The 14081-nt window shown below is 31.6% G+C and overlaps 1 long non-coding RNA gene across 1 annotated transcript in view; it reads left to right on the top strand.

Moving 5' to 3' along the window:
• Positions 1 to 13671, top strand: part of LOC127725231 (uncharacterized) — a 41089-nt gene extending 27418 nt beyond the window's left edge. The window contains exon 2 of the long non-coding RNA XR_007992876.1: positions 13338 to 13671. This is a non-coding gene — a long non-coding RNA (uncharacterized LOC127725231). The remainder of the gene's footprint in view (positions 1 to 13337) is intronic.
• Positions 13672 to 14081: the final 410 nt, after the last annotated feature.

Genomic DNA, 14081 nt, shown 5'->3' with positions numbered 1-14081 from the left:
GTTCCTCAGCTGGCCCCTAAATAAAATTGTGTACTAGTTCAGTGAAAATGGACGTCACACTAAACTCCAAAAAATATGAATGAGTTAAAATTAAAAAAAAAACAAGATTAACAAAGGCCAGAGGCTCCTGACTTTTGGGACAGTCGCAAAAATGCGGCGGGGTTAAACATGTTTTGTGAGATCTCAACCCTCCCCCTATACCTCTAGCCAATGTAGAATAAAGAAACACATAGCAATACGTACAGTAAAACTCAGTTTAAAAGAAGTCCGAGTCCGATGTCAGAAGAGGTAACAAAAGAAACTAAGCAAAATGACAATGATACATAAATGAACAAAGGACTACTAGCAGTTACTGACATGGCAGCTCCAGACCTTAATTAAACTGATTGAAAGATTGTGTCTTCATCATATGAAAATCAGGTACAATCCCTCCCGTTAGAGGTTTAGTATCATACCAACATAAAATATATGAGAAGAACATAACCCGTATCATGCCAACAACTGGTTTTAAAATAAATGTGTTTATTTCCGATGCAAAAACCCTATGAGTGAATCAATATTAATTGAATATTCATTTCTCTTGATCCTTGCAGCAACATTAAGGACACAATTCTGTTAAAATAACAAACAACTAAGGGGGATGGGGTAGAATGAATATTGTCATATCTTGCTTAAATGTTTAATATTTCGTGATCGAACATGTGCAATAACGAATAGTCGTCTGAATACTCATCACTGACCATGCAAATATGACCTGTCACCCGATATCTGTCACGTGACATTCCGTGTTAATTAGTTAAAACTGTCATGTGTATATGGGTTAAGCACAACGTTTTTACACTTCGCCATTCTCTACCAAATTTTAGCAGTAAGTAAACCATCTCCAAAGAATTTTTACAAGTGCTGGGAGTTGAAATAAATTCTTTAAATTGTTTATTTTGGATTAATTGTCCGTGATTTTTCAACTTTGCATATCATATCTCGTATGTCTCTCTGAGATAAAATTTGATAATTTGAATATGTGTTAATATAAGTACTGACAAATCTATATGATGTGTCATTGTTTTATGTGAAGGAAACTTTAACTGCGATAAAGAATTTATGGGTTATGAAAAGTCCAGACAGTAGAGCTATTTTTTTTATATTTGAACCATGAACTCTGAAGCCTCAAATCGATCTGCCATGATGCTATATAAATGTGTGTCAATAGATGATTTTCTATTTCAAAGGACCTGTATGTATTGAATTGAACTAAAAATTTACAAAAGTGTTAAGCGATAGGTCCTGTAATTGGCTAACAGTGTCACGTATTTAGAGAACATACATTTACATAATTATTTTTTACAATAGATTGAATTTAAAATGAAACTGGCTTATAGGATATGTAATACAATAATCAAAAAAAAAATTCTGACCCATGAACCTGCTGGGTCTCAAGAATAATGTGCTTAATCACTAATGATGTTATTTTGTTTCTCTATTATTATTTTTTAAAAGATAGGCCAAAGATACCAAAGGAACATTCAAACTCATACGTCTAAAATAAACTTACAACGCCACGGAAATAAACTGACAACAGACCCATTAAGCAATATTCCATCAGATAAACTCTAGTGAACTTAAGACACATATCAAATTTTACTATGACAAACTAATACCAGTTTTCAGCCTGTCATAATGCATTTTTCAGCCTGTCATAATGCATCTTTCAGCCTGTCATAATGCATCTCCAGACACTGTTAATTCAAAAGTATTGCAATGTTAATGTTAACTCCTAATGCAGCAGTGATTTTCCTTTACGGAATATTTGCAATCAATTTTTTACCAGTATGCATCAGTTCCTGAATTTACAATTATTTTATTTGTGACAGGAAAGTCAATCATTGACACATTTGCAACATAAAAATACTATATAGGCATCAATATAGCTTAACAATCTTCCTAATGTTTTACTATCAAACAGATCCTTGAGACTTTAACAATAAGGTTCTGTGCCAAATCAAAGCCCTTTGTAAAAATTGTTCGTTCTCTATGCAATGTGCATAATTGCGTTTTCGGCGTTCTGTGACTCTCATTTTTAAACAATTAATGACAACCATGACAACGGGCATAAAGTTTGGAATGTTGACTTGTTTTTTTTTTAATTGATTCTTCACTTTTTAACGACATGATCTATTACTGAATGAATTTACCATACATTCATTGTATGTTTGCATACATTATCTATGAAATCTCATAGATGTTGGGTGTATTGTCTGAAGGTCTTGGCGCATTCCACGACTTTAAATAATTGATAAATAAAACATTTTACAGACTTATGCAAACCAATGGATTAAACCCTTTTATAAATCCTGATTTGTCTTTTATATCAACTAAACAGGATCCTTGATACTCAGCTTTGTTTCATTGTGTTGAAAGCATAGTGAATAGGATCATGCAGTGCTGTATACTTGAGGAGTGTGTCAGAACGTCTCTGTGTTCATCATGATCATGATATATTTCATTTTATGATCTGATTAAAATTTTCTTTAATTGAACAGAGTTCTTTTTTACATTTTTTTTATTGAAAGTAAAAATAACAAAAATAACGAACTTAAAGGCTTATTCAAAAAGTGAAAGTCCATAAGAACTTACAATATCAAACTCTATTAACCATCGGAATAAGTGAACAACAAATGCCATATTCCTGACTTGGAACATGTAGTTTTCGGAAGAAATGGTGGGTTAAACTAGCTAAGACTTCTACTTGTATGACAGGTGTTTATAGTTCAGTTATATTGGCAAAATTGGGTGATCAAACAGACATAATAGGCTAATGTGATAATAGTTAAGATCCAGCAGCAAAAAACTATGTAAGCATACATTACACACACATAAAACAATTGACTACAAAATTCAAACGAACATAAAAATTAATCTAACAAAGACGCCAACAAAAAAGGTGTAGTAGATAGCAATTTTCTAATTTGACAATGACGTAAACAAAAGCAGCTTTTGTCGTTGATAGTATATGTCGTTCATATTATTTACACTTTGTCAGTAAAGTTAAAACTAAGTAAATATACATACAAGGGTAAACCGGACCCACCTGCACCAGGATTGCCAAGAAGTAAATAAGTCTAAAACCCGAAGGCGGGGTATATTAATACCGAGTCACGTCAAAAATCATACGACCATGCATATGAGAAACAAAATAGCACAAAAACAAATAACGGGGAAACTAAAGTAGGAGCTATCACTCTAGACCATGTTGTATTATTTGTGAATTAGACACTACATATGTGTGTATTATGTTACTTGTTACTTTTCTGTATTTTTTTTCTTAGAAAAAGGACGATACGTTCTTTTACAAAACCCACACTTTAAAAACTAGTGTTAATTATTTAAAACTTCTGTTCTATAACCGCCTTCCTGGAAACACTTAATTACCATGTTAAAATGTTAATCTTTAACACTGGTGGTAATAGTTATAAACATGTTAATGTGTTAAATTGATTAACACATTACACGTGATTTGCATGGAAACACTTAATTAACACTTTTATGTGTTTAGCCTTGTGGAAGTGTTAATTTCTTTAATATGTCACATGTGCAACCTTACAAAAACGTCGGTGTTCAAAAAGATAAATGAGTTATTCCTGACGATATATGACATAACTGGTTCCTGGTTTGACCTTATCCGTTAGAATATGCATTGGTAAGTCAATTATTGATCTAAGCAACCAATGATGTAATCCATTGCCGTTGATGTTGTATTATTTCTTGGGTTATAAAATGATTTTTGCATTTTGTATTATCTTGAATATGCATTCATTCAAGGAAAAAAAACTTTACAAGATTTAGGACAGACGGATGAATGGACGTACAGACTGAAAAGTGGGATAAATATTTAAATGATGGAAATGCTGTTAACGGAAATAGAGGACTTTATGAAATATTGATACCAAAGAGACAAATAAACTATAAAATTGAACACAAACAGACAAATACTTATCAAAGGTACCAGGCTTATATATTTTTTTAAGCTAGAAGCGCATTTCATCAACACAAGACTAAGCAGTGACGCGCGAATCAAAATTATTAAAAGGACAAATAGAGTACAAAGTTGAAAAGCATACAAAAACAGGCAATAGTAGTATACCGCTGTTCAATAGCATAAATCGATTTAACCGGAACAAAGCCGGTCACAAACCAAAACTGCGGGAAATACTACACACACAACAGTCTCTATATATATTTATAGCTATAAAACATAACATTGAAAACAAGACAATAGTAGTATACAGCTGTTCAATATTCATAAATCGATTGAACTGAAACAAATCCGGGTCTCAAATAAAACTGAGGGAAACACTATACACACAGCAATCTATATATATACAGCTATAAAACATAACATTGAAAACAACAAAACATGTGTCCCCAGTACACTGATGCTTTATTTGCCCTGTCATTTTCTACGTTCAGTGAACCATGAAAATGGGGTAAAAATCTTTTTTTTGTATGCATGACAGGAAACCATATTATAAGGAACATGTATATTAAGTTTCAAGTTGATATTACTGCTAATTCACTCTAAACTAACTTCAACAATTTTATTTACAAGATTCAGGACAGACGGAAGAATGAACGTACAGACTGAAAAACATAATGCCAATCTGCTATCATAGATTGGGCATATACAGACAGAAACAGCACCAAATAAAAATCATGGTGATATCAGGTACTCTGGAAATCTGGTAAGGTTCCTAAAGTGTGAATTCTTAATAAAACATAATTATTTGCTGTATAGTTTTCACTTATTTTTATTTCTTGACAAAAGGTCTGCAAATTTGAATCAATTGGTTAATTTTTGTTCCCCAACTGCCCACTGTTGTAAAATTCCCAGTGTCTGTTAGTATATTTCATGAAAGTCCAAATCAGACACATAATAAACAGGTAATAGTAAAACTAATGAGTCCAACATATGTTTGTCCCATTATTATCATTCCGTCTCCAATAACATGTGAGCATAACGCATTCCCCGCTTGGTCAAAGAACACCACTAAATACGAGGCTTCTTCTTCCTCTATTTCTAAATGTTTCTTGGGAAGCGAATCAATTATCTGTACGTTCTGAAAACAATAAGACAGTCAGTACTCATCTCTTTTTATTGAACTCAGTGATGAATCAATACAATAATAAGTGTTTCTTGTCGGAATTAAATAATTAACTTGTCACTTAAATATTCAATGCATAATATGTAATAATATTTTAAGTAAAATAAATGAAGAATGTGTCCATGCAACACAGATGCCCCTGCTTGCATTTAATGTTAAAAAGGGGCATAACTCTAGAACCTTAATAGTGACGCCACCAAAATTCGTACTTGGTCTCTGTTTTGTGGTAATAAGCATTGTGTACGAGTTTAATAAAAGTTGCTTGAGACAAACTAAAGTTAGAATACGGAAACAAACAATTCAGCATTTTTCTATTCATAAAGGAACATAACTCATGAACAGTAAAGTGATGCCAACCAAATAAAAAATTGATCTGTGTGTTGTGGTAAAAAGCATTGTGTTAAAGTTTTATAACATTGGGTTGAGGCAAACTAAAGTAAGAGAACGGAAACAAAAAATCAAACATTTTGTTGGTATATATAAAGGGGCAAAACTCATGATCGGTAAAAGTGATGCCACTTAAATTCAAACTTGATCAGTGGTTCGTGAAATCAACCATTATGCATAAGTTTTATGATATTTGGTTGAGGCAAACTAAAGTTAGAACGGAAACCAATTTTGGTACGTACGTATGTACATACATACACACAGGCGGACATGGGTATAACTTAATGCTCCCGTCGCCTAGTTTTAACTTTTACAAATTAAGCTTCCAAAATACTGTTTTAATGAACATACCTTTACAGATTTTATACATGATCTGGATTTAATCCCTTTTCGTTTCTTGCGGTTATATTATATTCACAAATATTTTGTTTTGGTTACGTACTGGTTCCCAGGTATGATCTCTATGTTTATTCTCATAGAGACATAACTTGGGAATATAACCAGATAAAATACATATCGATAGCGGTGATATTGAATTCTGAGGAAGACCCAAAGGGAAATGAGGGTTAGTACAGAATTTTAGGTAAACGGGAAAAAGGTCACAGGAAAAAAGTCACAAAATCCCAAGGAAAAAAGTCACAGGAAAAAAAGGTCACAATTTAAGAAAAATATTTATAAAAAGTATGTTGGAATGCACATGAAAAAGTCACTTTGTACATGTAATATATTTTATTTTAAGTGGTAGATTTTAAAATTTATATAGGAAAAAGTCACATTGTAGCACAATTTTATAAATAAATTTTATCATTTTTATTAGGAATTAAAGTAAAAAATACTATTTTTCTTTATTTATTGTTTTATTAATGAATGAATAAATAAAAAAATATTAACTAATAATACTATGATGCATATAGGAAAAGGCAACATTATAGCAGAATTTTATATTAACAGATTTCATGATTTGTTTGATGAGTTAAAGTAAAAACTAATATTTTTCTTCATTTTCTTTAATAAATGAATAAAAAAATAAATAAATGAATAAATATTAACTAAATAAAAGTTTAATAAATTATGTTCTTTTTTCAAAACAGACTCAAACAAACAGAAAAAAGCTTATTGTTTCCTTTTCTTTAATAATGAGCCAAAGTTGTATTTCATCGGTATGGCTTTCTACCAATAGAGCAAGTGAAAGATCTACAAAAAAGGGAAAGGTGCCACAAGAAGCCACTAATTAATCTCAACAGTCCCTATCAATGAATGTTGTAACTACTTTAAAACTATTATTAATGGGGATGATTTGTCTGTTTAACACTAAATTTTAGGATTCTCATGTTATTGGTAAAACACAGCTATAGAAAATAAAAATCACAATAACATCTGGTCAAGCAATATAATAGAATTTCTTACTTTGACTCAAATTCAAGAAAAATGTATGACTTCGTTGACTTTTCTATAAAAGAAAGAATAATTTTCAGTGTTATCAAATCAAGTATGGAAGTCATCAAAAGCAACAAAGGCGGTTCCAAACTTTTCTACCAGAGGTACATGTATACCAAGCATACTACCAGAAAGACAATACAATGGTGGAAATGCGTCAAGCGATCCATTATTGGATGTAAAGGGTCCATTAGTTCTTCACTGCAGAATGAAAATCCAACTCTAGGACAGACACACAACCATAATCTAAGTGATATCAGCATAAGGTACACTAAGTCTAGATACGCAATGAAAAAACAAACTGCTCTCACGAGAGAAAAACCAAGCCAGATCTCAGTCCAGCTTGTATCAACATGTGACGATGGCATTTTTATCGCAATTTCCAAAACTAAAGAGCATTTAACTTGTAGAAAAATATACTGGGCATTACAAAAATAGTCTTCTTCAAAGAGAAATATTGACAAACCTAGCAAGGAAGGTAGTTAAATATATATATTGTGACTTTTTTTCCTTTATATATGTGTCCATATGACAATTTCCATACAATATATATATAATAGAAAGGCAAAGGATATGGAGTATCCATCCATGACACAAAACCAGTACAAGTACAGCAAAAAAACCACACAATAAGCAAAGGAACAGATGTAGGAATTCATACCAAATATATATTGCGATTTTTTCCTTTTATATGAGCAGACCATATGACAATTTTCATACAAAAAATATATATTGTGACTTTTTTTCCTGCCACTCTTTTTCCTGTGACTTTTTTCCGTGACTTTTTTTCTGTGTTTTTTTTTTCCTGTGACTTTTTTTTCCTACATTCGAATTTTAGTATAAGTTTAAACTTTTAGAAGTTTGGGCCATATAAATGTTGAACATATGCCGCATCTCCTATGTTTTGACCTTTGAATAAAAAAGAAGTGCATATCAAAGTTCCATTTTAGGATATAATTTGTTACTTCATAGTAAAATTGACACAGTTTTAGTCTTACAGGGAGTTCCTATGGACAATTGCATTGACTATATTGACAGAAGTGCAACCTATAGACATAAAATATTATTGTTAGGCTTAGTAGTTTTGAATTATTTCGATTTTCAAATAAGATTTCATGGACGACTTAATCAATTAAATATTTTGTCAATACTTTTGTTTAATGTCCTTATTTCATACCAAAATAACTGAACATTTGTATGCTTAAATATATTAATTTCTTAACTGTAGACATAACAAAATATGTTTGCCGCGTTTTCAAATATTAAGTCAAACATGTATTTATCCTTTAAAAAAATGACAACAGATAAAACATATATGAAGTGACTACTAATTAATACAACATTTACATTTTGCTTTTTATAGTGATAAAGATTATAACACAATGTTCATGATGTTGTTTTTATAGTGATTAAGATCATAACACAATGTTGACTGCTGTACCCCTATTTGTGATTTCTGTATTTTTGTTATTTTACTTTTTGTCGTGCTAGTATAGTCGTATCCATTCATTCCATGAGTTGTCAATCTGTTTGTTTAAAATACCTTATGACTTGAACTTTTAAACTCATTCAGGAACCAGTTTAATCTGTATTTGAAAGCTATAACCATCGACCAACCTAATTCCAACAGACGCCCCCATTGCAAATACTTTTACAGTTTAACTTAATATCTTAAGATATTTACTGTATGTCTCAAGAGATGGACATTGTCAATGATTTATTTATAATCAACAAGTGTGGACACAGATCAGTGTGGATATTATGTTTATATGTTTGACAGTGTTTTCTAACAAAAAATTTTCTACAGGTTTTTTTTCATAGTGTTTTATGTTAAACTGTGTTCCACAGTGACAGCCATCCTCAATATCAGACCAGTACCAAACACTTAAAATTTGTAGTGTCGGGTTTCTTTCAATATTTGGGTTTTATGTTAAAGATTATCATGGGGGAGAGAGACACTTTCTGTATACATTATAAGGATTACCAAATAATTCTGTAAAAATATGTTCCACTTCTTTGCTTTTGTATAAAAAAATAATAAAAATTAGTAGAGGAACACATAAGCTGCATTTCTGCATTATGTGATTTCAATATGCAAGATCGTTTATAAGAAACTGTTTGTATGTTCTTCTCGTATGGTTCTAATTATGTCCGTTGTGCCTGTCTGACAGTTGTGGTGGGCATTTCTTACTTGGAACACTTAGTAAAGGATCATCCCAGTATCATCAGTGAAAGATGTTGTTTACATATTCGATATTGTTCTTAGAAGATGTCTAATAGTTAATAGTTATGATAATACCTGGCATGCACATGGGGCTAGATGAGCCAGAAAGTACACTTCTGTTGTATTACACATGTATTTTAATTCTTTCTTTGAAATTTTCTTTTCCTTAGAGTCTCCATGGCCTGGTTGAAGTTATATAAACATGATAACAGACAAATTTACCAGTATGAAATAATTTTAATAACATAGTAAACAAATTTATTTGTTTATGATTCTTAATTTCAATAAATATTTATGACAAATAGCTATAGTGTAGACTAAAAGAAACGTGGAAACGGTTTTGCAGAATCATTCTTTTTTGTAATGTGGATAAAAACATAAATGAAACCTGTATGATGCAGTTTTGTTGTGGCCATTGTATAAAAATAAACAGTGCTGTAATCTGGCAATTAACATTAACACAAATTAAGAAATAGTGAATGAATGATAAAAGTTGAACAACGACAGATAATGTAAGGAACTGTCTTAAGCCTTATGAGTTTCGTCCATATGATTGAATGAATGACCAGTTGCACTAAGGACTCTTCAGTAGACAGTATAAATGGTTAAAAAGGTGACAAAACCACCTAGCATCATATTCCAGGTAGCAATGTTTGGAATATTTCAATGAGCTTTTTTATTTGGCTATCTGGACGCAAAATGTTTGTTTCAAATGTAAATAAAATGCTTTAATCTCACTTTAACTACTTATGTTCTGTGGGTGCTGCTTCAATAATTCCTTGTGCTGACAATTTCCACGATCTTACCTGTTTATATGATGATATGGTTGTCTGTTTATGAATCTCTGACAATTTCACAAAGAATGCATTGGCATAACAATGAACTGAGCTTTATGCAAAGCACTTTGATAATACACTTAGACAGAGAGCTCAATCCAGTGATATACTCATTGAACACCACTAAGAAAAATGCTTAACTGCATGGATCAGTGGTCCTAAAAATAGACATGTCCATTAACTATATTATACATGTTACATGGAAATAATATGTCTATGTACATGTATATAAAAATCATACAAATTTCTGGTAAAAATAGTTAATAAAAGCAAGTAGATGTCACTACATGTACAAATAAATACATCCTGAGTGTTCCTCTCATTGAAATAAGAAACAAACTTCAATCTTATCATAGTAAACAGGTGAACATGGTGGAAAAAAACATTGAAAATTAAAAAAAGTTTTCAGGGTCTATTCCAATCACAACTGATTAATCGATCATTTGTATTAGTACATGTATTTGCATCAGTGTAAAAATGTGCTAAAAAGTAGTAACTTTTTTATAAATGTATATTATACACTGGTGTATTGCTGTATGCAATTGTTTCGCACCTTCATCAATATTCATAGCAGTGAAAATGTTTTCCTGTGGATAAATATATATAAATATACACGAGGCTGATGTGGACGAGTGGACTGCATCTAGGCATAAGGTTAAAATGAAGTTTTGATAAATATATACATGTATATACACGAGGCTGGTGTGGGCGCACTTGCATGCACAAATAAAAGCCAAAAAATCTAGATACATGAAGATAGAGAGAGAGGTATTGATAATGTTATCCTGAGTTTTATGTATTTTACTTTCAATAAATTTATTCTTTTTTTTTTGAAAAAAGACATTCCATTGAAATGGATGTATCAGACATGTCAGATGCAGAAGCTAATCTATTTAACTCTCCCAGTATGGACAATGATGGAGTCAAAGTCTCATGTCATTACTAATGTAGAAACTAAAACTATGCCTAGTAATTCATCAGATTCTACAAAAAATGCTAGGACTGTGAAATGTTTTAAAACAACCTATTACATGTATTAATTGTATAGTACTTGCAGGGCTCCCCATTTATGCAAGGTATAACAAATGATTAGATGACCATTAGTCTAAAGGAAAGCGTCACAGAAAAAAAAATAGCAAACAAATTGACAAATGACATGGTTAAGACGTCATAATTATTTGGCTTAGATGACCATTTGATATTTTGGGGGGCCAGAAGGATTTTTTGGCTAATTGACTGTTCATTTTCATATGTTGCTATGTACATATGCTTATTTTATTCAGTGGATATGATATTCATTTTCAAAATCATCATCCCCAAAAATTAAAGGGTAATCCCCTTTCCTTTCACCTTTTTACCTACATGTACTACCACTGTACCTTTGTCTTCGGAGAAAATCCTCTTGCACCCGGTTTTTGTTGCACATATTATGTCTTAAATATCATATATTAAGTTTAGTTACTACTGACCCTCATCTTGGATCTGGGAAATGTCCTCCTATATTGAGCATTTCCACAGAGCTTTTAGGGGTCAAACTTTTGAAGCTACGGGGTAAAGGGGGTCATTATGTGGTTCATAAAGTTTGTATGTAGACCATAGCATAAAGTTCGTGTGATATTCTCAATGTCTCTGATATTTTGATGTTTGATATTAACTATTTGCTTGATCTTTTCAGATGATGAGTCCAGAATAAACTGCACCATTAGTCCTTCATTTATAATTTTGTCAAATATCTCATTGCCTATGTTGTTGAACACATATGATTTAAGTGTTGTTAAATGTTTATCTCTCTCAGATTTTAGTTCCTTGCATTCAAGTATAAAGTGTACTGTATCTTTCTTAGCTTAATCGCATAATGGGCATATATCCTGTTCCACATTTCTGCTTAACTTGGCACGGTCTACTTGAAGTGTTTAAGTCCTAGTTATGAGTTTTGCTTTTATTTCTGCTTTTTTTTACTTCTGAAGTGTTGTTTGAAGTGAATTACCATATTTGATGAGGATTTCCAATTGGCCTTGTTTTAATATCAATCAATTTCATTGTAGATTTTTCTGATTTTTTCTATTTCCCATTTCTCTGTCCAATATTGCTGAATGGCACACTTTTTTTTCTAGTTGGTATGACTAAAAATAGCTTCTGAGCTTTTGGTAGTTTATATTTTGATAAAGCAGTTTCTGAAAACATATGAAAAAGCATTCAGTCACTGTTAAATCTGCCAGTCAGGTTATTCCACTGTTTCACTCACGGCTAGACATGTTTGCATATATACTTATTCTTACATTTTTTTTATGCAAAATATATACACAAGAAATGATAAAATGTCCAACTGATGATACACGATGACCTAATTTTGGGAGACAATATAAAAAACAGAACTCTATCAAATTTCCGGATTATATAAATAGAACGTTCCGGAAAATTTCTCAGACAAAACAACGGTGTCAAGTTAAGAATTTTGAAAAGAAAACAGCAGTTCAACAATACAGGCCTTATCTATATGTATGTTTATGTGTTTCGTGTGAACCCTATAACAAATTAAAAGTTTTTAAAATAAAACACTTCCGCCCGCCATGATCAAGTAAATAGATATTTTGTTATTTTTGTTAACCATGCAGAAAAATGCATTTATATAACAAACTAAAATTAAACGTCTTCAGACATTTTTCCATGTCTCAAGTACTATTTTATAATGTGTCTTTCTATGTTGTGATGTTACACTATTGTTTTAGGTAAGGGTGAAGGTTGGTACCTATCAAAACGTTTAAACCCGCTGCATTTGTTTGCACCTGTCCTAAGTCAGGAACCTGATGTATAGTGGTTGTCGTTTGTTGATGTGGTTCATAAGTGTTTCTCGTTTCTCGTTTTTTAAATAGATTAGACCGTTCGTTTTCCCGTTTGAATGGTTTTGCACTAGTAATTTTTTGGGCCCTTTATAGCTTGCTGTTCGGTGTGAGTCAAGGCTCCGTGTTGAAGACCGTACTTTGACCTATAATGGTTTACTTTTACAAATTGTGACTTGAATGGAGAGTTGACTCATTGGCACTCATACCGATAAAACAAGTCCGTAGACATCTACAATATATCGAGATTTTTATCGTCTATCTATAGGTTGCACTTTGTAAAACCACGCCTCTTTTGGGTAGACTTATCATATTCATAGATATTTTTTTTGTTTACATACTGGTTCAAAGGATTGATCTCTATGTTTCATCTTATAGAGTAAAGGTAATCGTATAAATACACATGGATAGCGGCGATTTCGAATTCTGATGAAGACCCAAAGTGAAGGGAGAGGTATTACAGAATTTAGTACAAGTTTAAACTCTTAGAAGTTCGAGGCATATAAATGTTGAAAATATGTCGCACAGTACCATGTTTTGACCTTTGAATAAAATAGTAGTACTTATCAACGTTCCATTCTAGGATATATTTTTTTACGAAACTTCATCGTAACATTGGCACAGTTTTAGCTGTAAATGGAGTTTCAATGGGAAATTGCATCGTCTATATTGACAGAAGTGTACCCTATAGATATAAAATATCTTTGTATGGCTTAGTATTTTGGAATTATTTTCCATTTTCAAAAAAAGATTTCATGGGCGACTTAATCAATTAAATATTTTGTCAATACTTTTGTTGAATGTACTTGTTTCATACCAAAATCAATGTGAATAATCGTATGCACACATATATTAATTTCTTGACTGTAGACATAAGAAAATATGTTTGCCGCGTTTTCAAATATTTGATCGAACATGTTTTTATTCTTTGAAAATAATGACAACAGTTAAAACATATATGAAGTAAGGTAGTACTTCCATACAGTATGATAGAAAAAGTAACCACTTCACAGGTTAACATTTTATAGTGTATTATTTCATGGTTCTTCAAGGAGCGAAGTAGCGTCCACGATCATCATTTTGAATACACACAGATAATGTTTTGGAGTGGACTAATAATCAATACATCATAAACATTTTGTTTTTCGCACCACGACAATCTTCAAATTAGCCAAATGAGTATGTGATGTGGTTCCGT

This window comes from Mytilus californianus, unplaced genomic scaffold, assembly GCF_021869535.1.
Source record: "Mytilus californianus isolate M0D057914Y unplaced genomic scaffold, xbMytCali1.0.p SCAF_1, whole genome shotgun sequence".
Lineage (NCBI taxonomy): Eukaryota > Metazoa > Mollusca > Bivalvia > Mytilida > Mytilidae > Mytilus > Mytilus californianus.
Note: the sequence above shows the minus strand (reverse complement) of the source record. Positions and strands in the feature narration are given on the sequence as shown.